The following is an 18759-nucleotide window of genomic DNA, read 5'->3' as shown; positions in this document are numbered from 1 at the left end:
ATTGCATGAAGGAATAAGATAGACTCTAGAGCTTTTCAGTACAGGCCGAAATTTTCTTTATACAGAGCCAGAAACAAAGAGTAAAGAAAGATAAGTTAAGAAATTCATTTTTTAATTCATCTCTTTATGAAACTAGTAATTTGCTATTACAAGATGTGATGGAATTATAAATTCCAAGTGCTAATGGAGACTGTATATAATAAACATATTATAATAGTCAAAAAACAAATCAAAGAAAATTTGGACAAATGGGATTACATGAAACATCAGAGCTTCTGCAAAGCAAAGGTCTTAGTTAGCAAGATCAATAGAAAACCCATGTTCTGGGAGAAGATCTTCATGAGACATAAAACCCACAAGGTCTTATATCTAAAATATACTTAAGACTCAAAAAATTAAATCCTCCAACAGCAAATCCTCAAAGAAACAACTGCTCAATAGCTAAGTGGGCTAAAGACTTAAAGAGAGAGTTCTCTGAAGAGGAAATAAAAATGTCCATTAGACACATGAAGAAATGCTCAACTATTCTAGCCACAAAAGAATGCAAATCAAGACAACATTGAGATTGCATCTTACTCTAGTTAGAATGGCTATAATCAAGAAATATAATAACAACAGATGTTGGAGTGGGTGTGGCTAAAAGGACCCCTATTGCATTGTTGGTGGGAATGTAAACTTGTTTAAACACTTTGTAAAGCATTATGGAAGTTCTTGAAAAGACTCCAGGTAAAGCTCCCCTATGACCCAGCAATCCCAATTTTGGGCATTTAGGCATTTACCCAAATGATCACAAACAAGGTCATACCAAAGTTGCCAGCCCAACCATGTTTATTGCAGCATTATTCACCATAGCTATTATATGGAACCAACCTTGATGCTCCTCAGTACATGAATGGATCAAGAAAATGTGATACACACACACACACACACACACACACACACACACACACACACATACACACACACACACACACACACACACACAATGGAATTCTATGACTCTATTAGAAAGAATGAAATTGCCCCATTTTTTAGGAAATGGAAAGTCTTGCTAAGTATTATACTAAGTGAAGTAAGGCTAGGCCCAAAGAAACATGGGTCCCATGTTTTCCCTTGTTTGCAAGGACTAGTACATGTCTAAAACAAGCACAGAAGGTCAAAGGCTATGTACATATGACCATATATGATGATGTTAAGAGAAATATACTCCAAGTCAGAGACACAAGTGGTTTTATCTTTCTTGCCTTTTGTTTTTAATATACTTATAATGCACTATGTGATTCTTTTGTAGGTTCATACCCCCATGGTATAATACCTTTTTTCACTGTATTTGATTCTAGTGTTCTGTTCTGCATCTTTTATATACATTTTTATAATTTGGGGAGTGGAAAGGTTATAGCAGAATGCTGAAATGGGGATGCATTTTGACCCATTGTGACGATGAGTTGTACAGGACACTGTGTCGAAAATGAATTTACAATGTCGGGCAGGAGTCAAGGAGGAAGGAGTTGGAGAGGTGGGGAGGGAAGTAATAGGGGAAAAACAAAGGTGGAGGTAACAATGCTCAATAGGAAATGTACTCATTACCTTACTCATGTAACTGTAAACCCTCTGTATAGCATTTTTACAATAAAAAAAATATTTTAAAAAGTCTCTTCCTGGTGTAGATTTCCAGTGCTGCCCTGGGCATTGCATTGTTTGCCTTTTCTGGCTGTGGTTAGGTCCACATGTCCAGTGGATCAGTAGTCTTCACGGCTTCTTGGTCCTGAAGTGATACTTGGATTATACTGTGGTGGTTGGAACCAGGCCAAAGACAGGATAAAATCACTTCCAGGGCATGGCTTTTTCATTCCCCATGCAACTAGGATTGCAAGCAGAATTTCTCTGAATTTACTCCAGAAAACACTCACTGAACCAAAAGGCAAGGTCACCAAACACCTCCCCTCCTCCCCACATTCCCTCCTTTCTCCCTCCTTGGTAAAGTACAAAGGAATTTTGCAGGTTTTGGCAAACACACAATTGCCCACTGCCTCCCCTGGTAAACTAGGCTTAAAGTCACTAAGTCATGTAAATGGATAATGCAGCCCTCATTATTCTGGACAACAACTTGAGGTTGTTTAATGCTTTAATTTGTTGTTGTTGGTGGTATTAGGATGGCCTGATCTCTGGGTCTGGGCTCTGTTCCTGATGAGCTTTTCAGCTCAAGGCTAGTGCTCTACCACTTGAGCCACAAAGCCATTTCCACTTTTTTTTTCTTTTTGTGTAGTGCTGAGGAATTGAACCCAGGACCTCATGAATGAAAGACAAGCACTCTACCACTGAGTCTCCTTCCCAGACCTAATGCTTTAATTCTTCAAATTTTATTTTTGTCAGTCCTGGGGTTTAATTTCAGGACCTGAGTGTATCACTGAGTTCTTCAGCTCAAGAGTAGCCTTCTACCACTTGAGCCACAGTGACACTTCTTGTCCTCATAATGATGAGGAGAATATTTGAAGGTGAATATGTGATTACAGAGGTGTGCTTTCTTGAGGTATATGTTCATTGCATAGCTTATATACTGTTGAAAATGAGACAGTTAAGATAGGGTTGTTGACATTCCTTGTATCCTTTACAGTATAATATTAAAACCAGTTTTATAATATATTATTTATAGTAATTATAGAATATCCCTACTTATGCATATATTATAAATATATTATTTATGTTATGTAATATAATATTTTATATATATTAGGCATACATAATTTAATTTCTCTTCTCATCTGTCCAGGAATTAAATTAGAAATGTCTTTGAAAATTGATAGTAAAGTAGGGTCCTTACAAGTTCGATTCCAACATAGAGTTTTACCCAATAAGTAGTTATTTATTCAGAATTGGTTTAGAAATGGAATACCATAACATAATTTAATATTCAGAAATAATTATGTAGGAACATGCCAAGGAAGGAATTCAAAAAATATAACATGACTCATGTCTGTAATCCCAGCTACTTAGGGGCTGAGATCTGAAGATAGCTATATGAAGCCAGTCTAAGTGAAATGGCTCAGGGACAAACCCAGACCATAGTTCAAGTCTCAGTACTGGCACAAAAATAAATTATGTGACTAAAACATACAAATATATTTATTTAAATAAAGTTGTCATTCCTTGTATCATTCACAGTATAATACTAAAACCAGTTTTATACATATATTATTTATAATACTTATAAAATATTTATAGAATATTATTTATAGAATATCAATAATGATACATGTATTATAAATATATCATTTATATGTTATGTAATAGAATACATTACATATATTATGCACACCTAATTTATACTAATAAAACTAATATCCATTAAATTGATATATGTTTTAGAATAAAGAATCAATTTTCTTTGGTACAACAAGAAAGTAACTAGTCACAAAAATTATTTCTTTTGGATTATATATCCATAAAAACTATTCCCTGTGTATTCAAGGTACTTAATGATAAAAGCCTGTGTTCATCAGAAAAAGTGGATTTGTTCTCCTTAAGGAATTACTCCAGGAATAATTAACAGTGGAAGGTGAGTGATGTTCATTCAGGTATTTCTGCAGAAATTAAACCGATCTTTACTTGGTATAAAGATCACTTACGCTCTCATTATCTACACCCTTTTCATTTAAAAATGCTTATATTCTGTAGCATTGTTATTGGCCTTATAACCATAATTATGAAGATAATGTGGGTTCACCTGCTCCATAGCTCTTTAAAGGTAATGAATGTGACAGAGAATAGCCTCAGATATGCCTGGTGGAAACCTGGATTTGAATTATAGGTCTACAACTGATCAGTCTTAGGTACTTGGGAAATTTGTTTGGCCTTCTTGCCTACTTCTGTTTTTCATAAAATACTTAATTCATTTCCTAACTTGAAGAACACACATGAGCACTAAAATTACCCTAATGCAATTGCAGTGTTTGGAATGGTATCTGCACATTGTGAAGTAGGTCCCAAAGAAGTCAGATTCCATCAACATGGTCACACCATCCTTCCTGAAGGCCTTAAGAAATATATACCCAATTGATATTAATATCTGTGAAAATTTGTCTTTACTACCAAAAAAGTTCTTTTGTTCATATGAACATATGTCCTGTGGCTTTTACTCTGAAGGAGTTTTGCCTAAATTTCATTCTTATTCTATTAGTGGTAGCAGTAGCATTCTTTAGTCCTACATTTCATGTTTCTAGTTCTGTTTTCCATTTGGAATACTATTGTAACTTAGTTTATAAACTTTGTTATCAGAGTAAATAAAATACAACTGCTGAAGTTTTCAACAAAGTCAATGCATTACATTTTATGTGCTTACTACTTTCCTAAAATTACTCTTTTTGGATTATATATCCCTAACAAACATTTTTTTATGATTTATATAGATTTCTTATGCGTTTCTTATATGATTTTTAGAGATCCATAAATAAAACAGCTCAGAACAGGAAAAGTGTAGGAAAGAAGTCATAAACAATACTATTATGGTGGTCTTAATGGTTAAGTGTAAAGAATATGTAACAAAACAGTTGGAAGATTCATTTTCTCTTTTTGCTGTTCTCTCCCCATTCTTTGTAGAAAAGTTCTTCCTATGAAGTGCCAAGTGGTCTGAACCTTTCAAGCCTTATCTCAGTGACAGAAGAGATGGGATTAGGGACATGTGCTCCCATGGCTGGCTTTTAGGAAGTTCACAATATAGCAATACCAATACACATAAAGAAACTTTTGTGAGTCATGTATATTCACTTCCTCAATTCCCAAAATTAAATTCATATGTCAAAACATCAAATTACTTTCATTACAATATATGCAGTTCAACTGGCACCACTAGCACCTCCATAAATCAAATCCAAACTAAAGCTCTACTTCAAAATCCAACATCTAAAGCAGTGTTGGAAATACAAGAAGATACACAATAAATCTAAAGGGGTGAAATCTTTAACACTAGCAATGAGCAGTGATAACTGAATTTTTAACCAGGATTGAAAAGTTCAGGTGTCTACTAACTATGTGATTAGAGTTGACCTTGGTATCAATATTGGAGATAAAATTCAAAAGCAGCTAAGTTTGCTGCAGTATTGTAGCTCAATACAGTGTGACCCTGCCTGATAATGGTAAAGCCCAGAATAGAAGCTAAGTCAGTAAAATATATAGGAAAGATTCTCCACTGAGAATAATTGCAGGGGGTGATCATCACTCTTGCATTGAAAATGTATAGCCCATCATTCTACTTTAAGCTTTAGCATATTTCTGATCTGAAGACCATTATAACACACCAATGTGCCATGAGTGCTGAGCAGTGTAGGCGTATATTACTCTAATATATGTAAAACCCTTACAGGTATGGAATGGCCTGACCCTGACACTTCATTTTGTGTTCTTGAGTTTCATGGAGAAATGTTCATAATTAGGCAATTCACACTCATCTAATTCTGAATCAGGGAACTGAGAAGATATTAGGGTCATCACTCCAGTCACATGGTCTGTGACCTATGAAATAAATGACTTTATTTCACAATTTATATGTGTTTCTGAAAATGTATGCAGTACCAAATACTAAATATAGAAAAGGGACAATTATCTATCTCATATTATCAGAAGTAAAGATACTCCTGAATTGTACTTTCTTGCTAGAGGATCTTAGGGTTACTGCTGATGTTTGGTATCTTTCCAGGTGCTCCTATACATTTGTCAGTGTTCTTTGAGGAAGTGTTTTTCATGGTTTGTTTTGAGGTGTTCAGAATATCAGTACTGTCACTAACCACAACCATGGGACATCCAAGATGATGGGATACCTGGACAAAGAACTGAGAAATCACAGGAAGTGACAGGAAAGAAGACACCAGAGGACCCAAAGCCCCGTTACCATCTTCTGGATCCCAAAATCCTGCTTAACATCTTTTATATTCATTCTACTACTGCAGTGGGGGTGGTCAGTGGCTGCAGGTATGTCCGCAAACAAAGACATCAATATAGCTTGTGGTTACAACTATTAACATGAAGTATTGTTTGTAGACATAGTGCCAATTGAATCCCTTATTGTTAGGGAGCAGAAGGGAAAAATAGTCATTCCAACCATAGCACAAACATCCATCTTGTCTCAGAAGTCATAATCTTTTAGTGTCCAACAGCTCGAACTTAAATACTCTTGAGGTAATAAATCATACCCCTGTCTTCCCTTGACTGCTTGGCCTTTCCAGAGCACAGCTCTCAGCCTTTTGATGGCTTCCCAATTTATCCTTTTCCAAGTCTAACAGCTTGATTTTAGAATCACTCACAAGGTCTGTGACAGATGTATGATTTTGAAACCTATATTTTTTTCTAAGATAGGTTCAATTTTAAAATTTTATTTTATTTCAAAAATACTGTACAGAGTAGTTACCGTTACATGAGTAAGTTGCATTCCTTATTGAATATTGTTACCCACTCCATTGTTGTTCTCCTATCCCTTCCCACCACCTATACCTCGCACCCACTCCAAAGTTGTACAGTTCATTTCTGTTATATAGTATCTTGTGAATATCATTGTTGCAATGGGTCACTCTTTGTACTTTTTTCATCATTATATTTTTTTCCCTTTCCTTCTCCAAATCAGATAAATGTATATACAAGATGGAAGCAACCAGAATCAAGACAGAGATTGACAGGGATAAACCAATGGTAAAAGACAAAGGAAATAAAATAAGATCTAGATACTCTACTGACATCAAGGTTGACATCTGAAAAAAGATGTTTTTTTTCCATGTTTTGGAGTTCATTTCAATTAGCATTATTTTGTAAGGTCAAATGTACGTAGCTCTGGAGCCAGTAATCCCACTCCTGGGCATTTGTCCAAATGATCTCAAGCTAAAATCCACTAAATCTACAACTATGTTTTTGGCAGCATTATTGGAACCAGTCAAGATGCCCCTCAAGAGATGAATGGATCAGGAAAATGTGGTATATACGAACTATGTAATTTTATGATTCTATCAGAAATAATGACACAGCCCCTTTCATAATAAAATGGAAAGACTTGGAAACCAATCATATTATGTGAAGGAAGCCAGACTCAAAGAAACATAGGTTCCATGGTTTCCCTCATTTTTATTAATTAATATATGCTTAGGATAGTCCTTAAACTCTTAATATTCCCTGTTTTCTCTCCCTCTTCCTCTCTTATTCCATTTGTATGTGCGCGCACACACACACACACACGCACGCACACACACGCACACTAATGAAACTTGACTCAGAGCCTTAAACTTTTGCTTGGTTTTTTCACTCATGACTGACTGAGTCTGTAGTATTTGAACCAAGGTTTAACTCTGTCTTTGATTGAATAATTGAACATAAATGTCTCATGGATTGCTAACTCAGCCATCTGTGAACCATGATATTCCCATCTCAGGCTCGTGACTATCTAGGAATAGGGAGGAAGCACTGGCATCTAGCTCTATTGTCAATTGTCTTTTCTTTGTTTTGCTTTGTTTTTTTGGTTTTGTACATGCAAAATGTGTAAGGAAAACAAATCTTTTATAATCAGTACTACTCCCATAAAATGTGTGTGGTTTAACGGTTACCTTAATAATGTTATGCTTTTGCATCCACATTATGTTATTTGATTTTTTGAACTCTATTCCTGCGAACAGTCAAGTCACTTATATACAATTTGAATCTTCTGGTCTTGGTTTTATAGTTTGTTAGGTGTTTCAAAACAGAATTTATCAAGGTTTAACTCTGTACTACTGAAGCAAGACTTTTATGATTATTCAATGTCTTGTAAATCGTAAGTTCTTCACTGCTTGTGGCACCATATGAACACAGTTAGTTTCCTATAACACCTCCACATAGTTTAGACCTCAATGCCACTCACTCTTCTGCCAAATATGCAAGGGTATCCTTTGTAATTCTCCTTGGATTTTCACTGTTCTTCTCTCTATTCTCCCATGCTAAGTCCCGTGAAGGTCTTGTTGATTTTCTCCCGTTACATTCATCATTGTATCTTGGGAACTACTGGTATGCACTACTGTACTTCTGTCCATTCTCCTTGTGTTTCATCTTGTACCCTTCTCACAGTGGAGGGCCAGAGATTGGGGACATTTTCTTCACTCTTTAGCTCAGACATCTATCTTTACTTTCTAGCAATAAATTCATTGAATTTTTTCTGTAACACCTAATGTCTTGAAAATGATTACTGCATTTTCATGACTTTATTATTTGGCATTAGGAAAGAACATAGGTCAGTAACTGTAACTTAGGTAAAGGAAGAGTGCAATCATGCCTCGATAGATGTTGTTCATTGGATAAAGTTTACTTCATGGTCTGCCTGCTTGCTTCATTTTCACTGTTTATTTTTCAATATAGCCTTTTCTTCTGGAAAGTATTTATTGGCCTAGTGAAGATTAATTTCTACTGTAATTAGTCATTAATTTTATTCCAACATCATTTCATAGATCCTTCTGAGTTTCTTCAGGGTCTGTATAGTAGTACTTCACATTATTAGATATGTTTTATCATCGATGCATCCAATGATAAAGGCACATTGCTTAAGTCACCATTTTGATGACGGAAAAGAAACCATGCTGCAACCCCACTATATGGCAATTTTCTGGTTTTAAATTCTTCTAGATTAGAATTGATGCTGGAGAATGAACATACTGTGTACAATTTTATATATTCCTAATTATTTTTAGCATACTTTCCAATATTGTATAAAGTTAAAACATTACTATTTACTTCATTTTAGGATTTCTAAAGTGGTCAGAGTAAAAGTTCTATTCATTCACAATTTAAAGACAATAATGTCTACTATGCCCAACTGAGACATTTTAAACTTTTATTTGTGGTAGTTAATGTTGGTGCTGGGGAATCAATTCTAGTCCTTCATGTGTCTTAGTCTACTGTGTGCCTCTGAGCCTGATGTGAGCTGTGGTTTTATTTTCACTCAACTGGAATAAATTAAAATTTTACCAGGAAAGAATTGTTACTTGGTTACTTTCTCAAGAATCTCCCGCATACATAAAAGTAATATAAGTGCACACTGACAGAAAATGGTGTTCTTATATTGTATTTATTATAGGTAACTGTTTATTTTTTGTAGCCCCGCTAAGTCTTGCCCCTTTCTTAGTCCCCTTTCCCATAAAACTTGACTGGCTCCACTGGAAACCCACTTCCAGGCAGCTTCCTACTTAAAAAGCCTAACCTTAACTAACCTACACCCTGGTAGACCTGCTATAAACTTTCAAAGACCTGACTGCAAACAGACTCCTTCCTGAAAAGTCTCCTCTGCTTTAGGGAAATCCCTCTTCCACTCCACCCTTTCCTGGAATCCCTGCTCTGCACCACCAGAAATCAGTGCAGGTCCATAACTCTTTCTATGTCCCGCCTAACTGCACCAAAACCCAGTCTACATAGGGCTCCTCCCTCGAATCCCCACCTCATCCACCAGATATCCTGCCTCTAACTACTATACTCCCTCATAGTCGCATTGCTCCCATATCCTAGTACCTCCAAGCTCCTCCCTTCCCTTTCATACCCTACCCCCAACCAGCCTTCTCCGTCAAGCCCCTCCTAGTTCCATCAGAAACTCTGCCCATAACTAGCCTACTTCTAAGTGGACTAACCTCCCAAACACAGTGTGAACCTACCTCTTCCTACAAAGCCCATCATGCTATACCAAAAACCCTCCACCTCCGTATAACTTTCCATGAAGCTCCTCCTTGCTTCCTGCCTGGAAAGCCAGCCCTGCTCCACCACAAGCCTCTCCACCTCGCACATCTACACTTTAATACTCTGCTTTGCTCCCCAGATAAACCGGCATCCTATTGGCTCCTCCCTCAGATCCACACTCTACTCCACCAGACACCCTTCTCATAATTATCATGCACCATTGTAGCCCTTCCACTCCTTATCCAAGCCTCTCCTCCAACTAGCTCTATGGCTCTAAGCCCTGTCCTGATCCAGAAATACCCCACTAGAAAACTCCCACCACAGTATCCCATCTCTCGACACCCACATTGTTCCACTGGAAACCACTGCTCAAGTTCGCCTCCCTCTTGAAGCCTAGAAAACACCCACCACATTGTCCCATCTCTCGACACCCACATTGCTCCAATGGAAACCACTGCACCAGTTGGTCTCCCTCTGGAAGCTCACCAGGCTCAACTGTATATCCCTGTCCCTCCATAGTCCCTTTAGAAGGTTGATTTGCCTTACTGGAAACCCTGTCCAAAGTCCATGCCCTGCCTTGGAAGACTGAAATCCCCACCTAACCTTTCTCCTCTTTTCGAAGTGGTGACTGGCTACACGAGAAACCCCATCCTAACTAGTCTAGTGCACCGAATCCTATCACTGCTCTCACAAAGCCCTGGTCCTGAAAAAATCCTCCATACAATGCGACTACATCCTGCTCTGCCAGAAACCCCACCTCCACCCTAATACATTTCCCAAAGGTCTGCCATTCTTCACCAGAAACCCAGTCCCTTACTAGCCTACATATTCTTAGTACCACCCTGCCCTCTCAAAGCCAGACCCTGAAAAGCCTCACCCTCATGGCTCCACATTCTTGCATCAGAATCCCCACTTTCTGTCAGCTTCTTGCTTCCATTCCCTGCCCTGCCTTATGGGAAACCTCACCCTACATATCCCACAAGGGCTCACAGTGCTCTAACAGCACCCCTACTCTAAGTCACCTTCTCCTTTGTAGCCTTGTTCTTCTTTCTCAAAGCTCTGCCCCAAACAGCCTCCTCCCCAGTGACCCCACCTTCTTCCACTGAAAACCCGTCCACCTGCCAGACTCCATCCTAAATCCAGCCTACTCCACAAGAGACCCCGCCCCTAACAAGTCTAGTCCTTCCTGTCCCCTCCCTGCTGTCTCAAAGTCCTACACAGACTGGCCTTCGCCCTCTAAGCCACACCATGCTTCACCACAGAGGCTGTGCCAATACCAACTCTTCCCTTGACCCAGACAGGGCTCCACCAGAAACTCCACACCATCTCATCCATGAAGGTCCCATTTAGTAACTTTTATTACAAATGGGATTTTATACTGGCCATAGAATTAATACTAATCAATATGATAAGAAATCGGTATTGTAAAAAGACAGCAACAATTAGATAGCTATTAGATGCCTTAGTCTAGTTTGGGGTTCTGTTACCAGACAGATATACATTGTGTGAAAATGTTTAAAAGTGATTCCTCTTATTGGACAGCATTCTTTGAAGTATCAATAAGGTTTCATGAGTGATCATTGTATTTCTAGAAAATTCGTGCACATTTGTGCCCATTAACTTCAAAAATATTAATTATTTTAAATCTTCTGTTTTCCTTGAGGAAAGAGTTTTAGTGTATAAATAGATAACTTTCAACTCATCTTTCTAATAAATATTTTTTGAGCTGCTTACCTTACTATGTACCAGAGATTTTTGTAACAGAAATTTTCTACCAGAATTCACTTTGAATTTCCTCCTTCCACTAAACTGCCCTTTGGAAAATGTTGAAGTGAGATTATACAGGTGAAATGCCAGAAATAAAAACGTATTCGAGATCATAACAAAATTATGATGAAGACCTCACCCAAAGTGCTTTTTATTTTCTAAAAAGGAAAGTAAGCCTATTTAACTGCAGACTTTCTGAAGACTAGAAGACAAAAATATAAGAAATTCCCTGTTATACCATGGTTCTGAAAACAAAACAAAAACAAATATAGACAACATAATGAGACAGATGGGAATGAGGAACTTGTACATGTGATATACAGTGTAAAAAATACATCGAATAACGTAAAAATAATTTTGGTCACGTTGTCTTGTTGTTCAATATATTTCATTGCAAAAATTGCTCTTTGTTAAGCTGTGACTTAATATACGTCTCAGCAGGGATCTGTCCAAGTTAGTCTATTTCATCATTTCAACATCATCAGAATGAAAATCTCCTCACACCTTAAGACACACCTGCAACAGCATTAGACATACCCTCCTATTGGTCCAAAAGTGTAATCCAGACCTGTGTTTTACCAATGTTCTGTATGTGGTATGCTATGGTTTATTCAGGCTAAATAGCCAAAGTAACTCATATTTGAGATTAACCCCACCATCTTGTGCTAGGCTGCCCTCAGAGTAACCCCAAGAGAGAGAGAAAAAAAACACAATTTGCCATCAACCCTGCCCACCCTTAAGAAAGCAGAGCAGTTACCCAAGTGTTCCAGGAACAGGACATACCAATAGTTCAGAAAAAGGGCAGAGCTGTAAGGGTGGACTCAAACCAATCATGTAACTGCTTCTGTGGAAATTCCTTAAACTTGTTTGTTCAATATTATAAAATGTGTGCAGATTTTGTGCTCAGGGACTCTTAGCATCACCTGTTACCAGGTGCGCGGAGGAACAAGCTTAAGCTTGCACATAAACAACTCTTTTGCTGTTCGCATTGGTCGAGGTCTCTGGTGATCTTTGGGGGATCACCAGAGATCCTAAGTCCATACAACATTTCTTGTGGCTCGTCTGGAATCTGCCTCATAAGACTCTCCAGACTCCCCACCACAGAATCCCCAAAACCCAGCTGTTAAGTCAAGGCATTGCCATTCTGTATATTTGGTTGCCTGCAGGTTCTGTATCTGTAATTCTGGTTTCCTGAGGGGTCTGTACTCAGGTTGGCAAGGAGTCTTGGTGGACACACTTTAAGACTGCCAATGGGGTCTATGAAGAGACGTCCACAGACCCTTCTGGGTAGATTGCTGTTTAGTACAGACATTTTTTTTGGAAACTCTCGGTCTGTAGACTGGCACTTTCTGGTTGTTGGCAATTTACAACACTGCAATGTGTCTTGGTAATTAGTGTCTTTGTGTTGAGTGTTGTTTGTCATTTGTGGTTTATCTTAGCCTTAGGCCTTGGCCCGAGGGGACGGAGTATGGGGGAGAATCTACCAGTTGGAGAGGATGGTCTCTAGGGACTTATTTCCCTTGCCCCCAAATGACTGGGACTTCTCTTCCACCTTGGAAGGACCCTGGGTCAACAAATTTTGGTGGGATGTCACCCCATTCACTGAGACCTGATTGTTCTCTGTTCTATGTTTCCTGAGATAGGGAAGTTCTGGTTGAGAGTGGCAGGCTCACTCAGCAGACTCTGGATTCAGCTTGCTGAGTGAGAATGCCACAGAGTTCTGGTAGGATAAACTCAACCTTTGGTTATTGTCTTCTCTAATGCGGTTTTAGAATTCGTACTAGTTTTAACTGTGGGTTTTTGGTTTTTGTGTTTTTGTTATTTATTTGAACATCTCTGGGGAAATAAAATTTCCAGCCTCTAACTGGGCTCACTCACAGAGAAGGCTATGTGCCTAGCTTTGACTTTTCTGCTAGTCTCAACAATGTAAAGTGCTCTTGTCTAAAATTGGATAAAAGTGGTTGAACAAGGTTACAGTCCCACCAACAATGCAGTAAGTTTCCCTTCTGTCCAAATCCCCTCCAGCGTCTGTTGTTATTAGAGTTCTTGATTCTAGCCATTCTAACTGGAGTGAGGTGGTATCTCAATGTTGTTTTGATTTGCATTGCTTTAATAGCTAGGGAAGTTGAGCATTTTTACATGTGTCTCTTGGCCATCCTTCTTTCTTCTTCAGAAAAGTTTCTCTTAAAGTCTTTAGCCCACTTATTTATTGGGCAGTTGTTTCTTTGAAGATTTGTTGTTAGGGGACTTAATTTTTTGAGTTCCAGGTATATTTTAGATATGAGACCCTTGTCTGTTGTATGGTTAATGAAGATCTTCTCCCAATCAGTGGGCTTTCTTTTGATCTTGCTGGCTATGTTCTTTGCCATGCAGAAGCTCTGCAATTTCATGCAATCCCATTTGTCCAACCTTTCTTTGATTTGTTGTGTTTCTGAGTCTCTATTAAGAAAATTTAGGTCTGTGCCAAGGAGACCTTGGGTTTCTCCTATTACATTCTGTAATGATTTCAGAGTGTCTGCTTTGACTCCGAGGTCTTTGATCCATTTGGAGTTGATTCTGGTGCAGGGTGATATATATGGATCTAGCTTTAGTTTTCCACAAGTAGATAACCAATTTTTCCAGCACCATTTACTGAAGAGGCTGTCTTTCTTCCATTCTATTTTTTAGCTCCCATATCGAAGATTAGATGGCTATAGGTCTGTAGGTTCATTTCTGGGTTTTCAGTTCTTTTTAATATCAAAATATATTTTATTCTGGACCTCTTTCAGATCTGATTCAAATTACAGTTGTCAAAGCAATACAATGCAAAGGGAAACTGCAACAACAACAATAAAAAATGTGCCTAGAAAGGATAAAAGAGTCATTGGGGACTAATCATTGTGATGTGGAACCAAATACATTGTAAGTGTAATTAACATGGTCCAGGACAGCATAGAACATCTTCATCAGTCTTCCTTACACAATAATCATGAAAACTGAACAATAAGTTCTTTAACATGTACAAAACACTGTCATTGGCTGGTTTACACTTTTACAACAGTTTTAAAGTTAACCAAATAACTAAAGAAATGATGCAGACACCTTAATCCAGTGCTACAGGTAGGCTCACAGAATTAGACCAAAAGGATATGGAAAAAATCTAAATGAAAACATTATTGCTACAATGTCAAAGTTAGGAAAGAAGAAAATTACTTCTGTATTCAAGGATTGCAGGCCTACAAAATGCAGTCTGTTTGTTTTTGTCTGTAATGAGATGCATAAGTACATCAGACTAGATACAAAATGTAGAACATTTTCTTGAACTTATCCAGAAATTCCAAAGGAAACATCATGAAGCAGCTCACTAGAAAAGAAAAATATGCCCTAGTTTAATTATTCACCCTGCTTCAACACTGTCAACGTAAAGGCAGAAAATAAAAGATGCTATCAATGCCTCAGAAGTACTGATATAAGACATCAAATTTCTAAATCAGTGTATTAAAAAAGTGAATACCTCCTCGTTTTCTCTCTCTTCTACACTGAAATAGAATCATGTCTAAAATTGATATTAAACGTGACACTCAGATCTACTACTGGAAAGAGTAATACATAAGCTCCCTACCCTTCAGCCACCCCTGCTGATTCAGAGAAGGGAAAGGAAGGGAACCAAAACAAACAACCACAACAGCAACAACAACAACAACCAGGGTCTCTGTAGGTTTGCTGCTATTCCCCAAAATGTTGGCATTTGCTGCAGTGCCACAATGTTGGTCCAATGAAACTAGATTTCTGCAAAACTGTCAATAGTAATTCACCATTTACAAGTCCGGTCCTTCATATGTGAGCAGGAACACAGGTTCTGTAGAAACATACAATGTGCTTAAGAAAATGAATGTGGTCTTAAAAGAGTAAATAGCACTGCATGAGATTTGTTTTTGTAAGCATTTAGTAAAACTTGTAATTTTCGCTCTCTCAAAGTATGGTCATTTATGATTCCTTCAAATAGCAAAAATGCACAGCCCTCTTTAGGCCTCTAATCATTAATAGTTTACATTACTCTTAACAAAATCATTCTACATAAACAGATATCTCCTTAAAAATAGTACTCTCTCATTAAATCTAATTTTACAGAAAGAAGTTTAAGGAAAAAAGGTGTGCTTTATAAGTTAAGTGAAAAAGTACAAATCTTTGGCCATTCTCTTGACATTTTTATGTCAAAAAACAAAAAAACCTTCATGTAATTCAATCTAATGATTACTTTTTGCACCATAATTTGTTTTTTACACCACAAAAGGAAGCACTTTCAGTATCTGTAAAAAGTGTTTAATCCTAAATCTTACTTTACCTAGAGAATAATTTTTTAAAACAGAATTTGATACATGCTAAGACCTATTAGGAAATTACCAGTTACCACTTCTAAAACTCATTTTAAAATCAATTATATTACCTGATCAATTACAGGAAAGGGGGATTAGAGGAAAGATAAGTACTTAAGAGACTTCCTACATGGAGAAGAAAAAAAATTTCCTTTATGACTTTTAAGAGTGCCAGCTGTTCCTTATTTTATTTAAATCTGTAAGAATTCAGTCAAGTTTTCCTTTCTATTTTTCCTTACGATTAAATTTCATAATGGTAGCATAAAACATAATGATTTGCAGTGAATACTATAGAAAAATAACTGCATTCAGCTGATCTTCAGGAATAAATTGTTCTCATGAGAAAATGGGAGGAAAAATGAGTAAGAACTTCAAATATAGAACTTTTACAGGCTGTGAAACTTGCTCTCTTGCAATCATGTTACTGCTCAATTAGAGACAATCTTATTCATGTCTATTGGAGCAGCATGGTGCCACACAGCAGGCATTGGTGATGTTGAGAACAGCAGCAAAACCCAACACATGGATACTCATGAAGAACCAGCTTATGAGATGGACACCTTTCAGAGAAGCTTATACTTGAAAGACCCTAGACTTCAGGATAATAAAGCTCTGAATTTATACTCTTTAAATATATGTCCTATCTTGGCTATTATGATTTAAGTAAAATAGCAGAAGAATAAAAAAAAAACAGAAAACATGACAATATCATAAAAATGTAGCAGTCTATTTTGGCAGCTATATTGCAGAATTTCTTGACTATCTTTTAAATCAGCTGGGAAAAAAGTCATTAACTGTATCCAAATGAATAAATTGTCCATATCCAAATACAAAAGTACTATTAATAATCACCTCTGACTTTCAAATTCAAATTCAGTGCAATTGACAATGCATCCCTAAAGGAAAATGCAGCTTAAAAATACTCAAAACATTTGTGTCTATTCCTGGGAGCACATTTAAAAATTATTGCACAGCTTTTTAAATTTTTATTTATTTTTTTAAACAACAAGAGAAGTCAAACACAGATGTGGACCTCTAGCAATAAAAGCAGGATATCAAGCGCCAGATGCTCAGCATATTAGGTTTCCTACATAAGTCACAGGGGAGTTAAGTTCTAAATACCTCTATCGTGATCCAAAACCCTAAAAACAACTGGCAAAAAACCATCGTGAATGACTGCCTCTCTGGATGTAAATTTTAAAAAACATTACAGTATCATAGTATAGTGAAATTAAGTGTACGTATTCCTTTCACCAATAGCAAATGCTACCCTACCTTAGTAAACTAAGATTTGCTTCTATCAATGCTATTTTGTAAAAATAACAAAACAACAGATGCTGAAAATAAAAAGTTGCATTACTGGGGATAAATCAATTTCTAGTTCAACTTAGAACATAGGTTAAACTTTTACTAGTAAAGCCCTCAAAATAATTAGTAACAGAAGTAGTGTTATACATTTGCTAAACTTGATTATAGGCAATTCCTTAATTAAAAATTTTTAAGATAAAAATTTGACAACTACTTTCTTTAAAATTGATAGTCCTAGATTCTTATGCAGATCATGACAAACCCTATTAAATCACACACATAGGCATGGCTCATGCTTACATTTACCTATTACTTTACTTTTAGCTGCATGAGCACAAGAGGAAATTTGATTTGATACCTATATTTTTTAAGAAAATACTTGATATAAACAGAGTAAGGGACAGGATATAATAGTGATTTCTGGGAAAAAATAGCAGCATAAATCTATCTATCTATCTATCTATCTATCTATCTATCTATCTATCTATCTATCTATCTATCTATCTATATTTACTCACGAGCACCACAAATGCAGAGTCAAAGCAGCAGTGAGGTTAGTGCAATCACTTTTTTTTCTTTTTAAAATTCTGAATCAGTGCTATTTAAAAACACCTTGATGCAAGTCTTTTGTCTTAAAGATTGTTTTTAAACTAAGGTAGCAAACATTTTGCCATATAATGGCAGTTGTTATATGCCGTTATCTTGCTTTGTATAAAAGAAAATAACGAGAGATTTTTAATACTGGAGTTTGGTTACATTACATATTTAAGCTTCTATACAGAATGATGGACACTTTGAGAAGCTATTCCTCATCCAGAAACATTTTAATCTCTTAAAAATGAAAGCAAAACAATTTTTTTTAAAAAAAGCCCCAAACTACTTTGCTCCTTTTTGCAATAGTGCACATTTTATTGATAATTTACTTATGGTTACAAAACATCAGAAGATTTTTTTTTGTATGTTCGATATGGTACTTAATGAAAAACAAAACATTTGTGCCCTTCTAGTATTTAATTGGCAGAAATATGTCCCTCAAAATAACCTATTGTGTTTGTCACATCACTAAAATAAAATATAGTGAGACAGAGAGAGAATTAGAGACAGAGAGACAGAGAGAGAAATAGAAATAGAAACAGAAACAGAGCATAAGATCCTTCTTTACAGATGTCTCTTCTAGGTTGACATGACCAAAGTCCTATGCTTTCATTTAACTTCCAATGCCGCCTTCCACAATATGTACCAGTTGAATATATGCTCTGGGAGCCAAAAATATACCAAAAATCTACCTCTTCTAAAGAAAGCTTTAAAGTATTTTTAAGAAAATTGTTATTGTTTAAAAGGTGAAAAAAATATAAACAAGGAACTGATTCACTCCCTTACTTGATGCATCCATAATCAAACCAAAAACAAAATTTAAAAGTAAGAACAAACTACTGCTGCGAGTTTTGTTACGTCCATTTTCTCTGTACATACAAACTGCTCACTACTGAAGGGAAAACAGAATAGAATCAATGGTGTCTGCTGATTGATTCAAAGGGGAGGAACAAGGCTGTGATTAGTATCCAAACTCTGGTACATATATTGTCTGTTTTTATAGCGTATAGTTATTTCTCTCTTCTGTTTTTCATATCCCAAACTTCTAAATGCTATTTTAGGGGCA

Source organism: Dipodomys spectabilis, unplaced genomic scaffold (genome assembly GCF_019054845.1).
Source record: "Dipodomys spectabilis isolate Male_0828 unplaced genomic scaffold, ASM1905484v1 ptg000255l, whole genome shotgun sequence".
In the NCBI taxonomy this organism is placed as follows: Eukaryota; Metazoa; Chordata; class Mammalia; order Rodentia; family Heteromyidae; genus Dipodomys; species Dipodomys spectabilis.
This window is presented reverse-complemented; position numbering follows the sequence as displayed.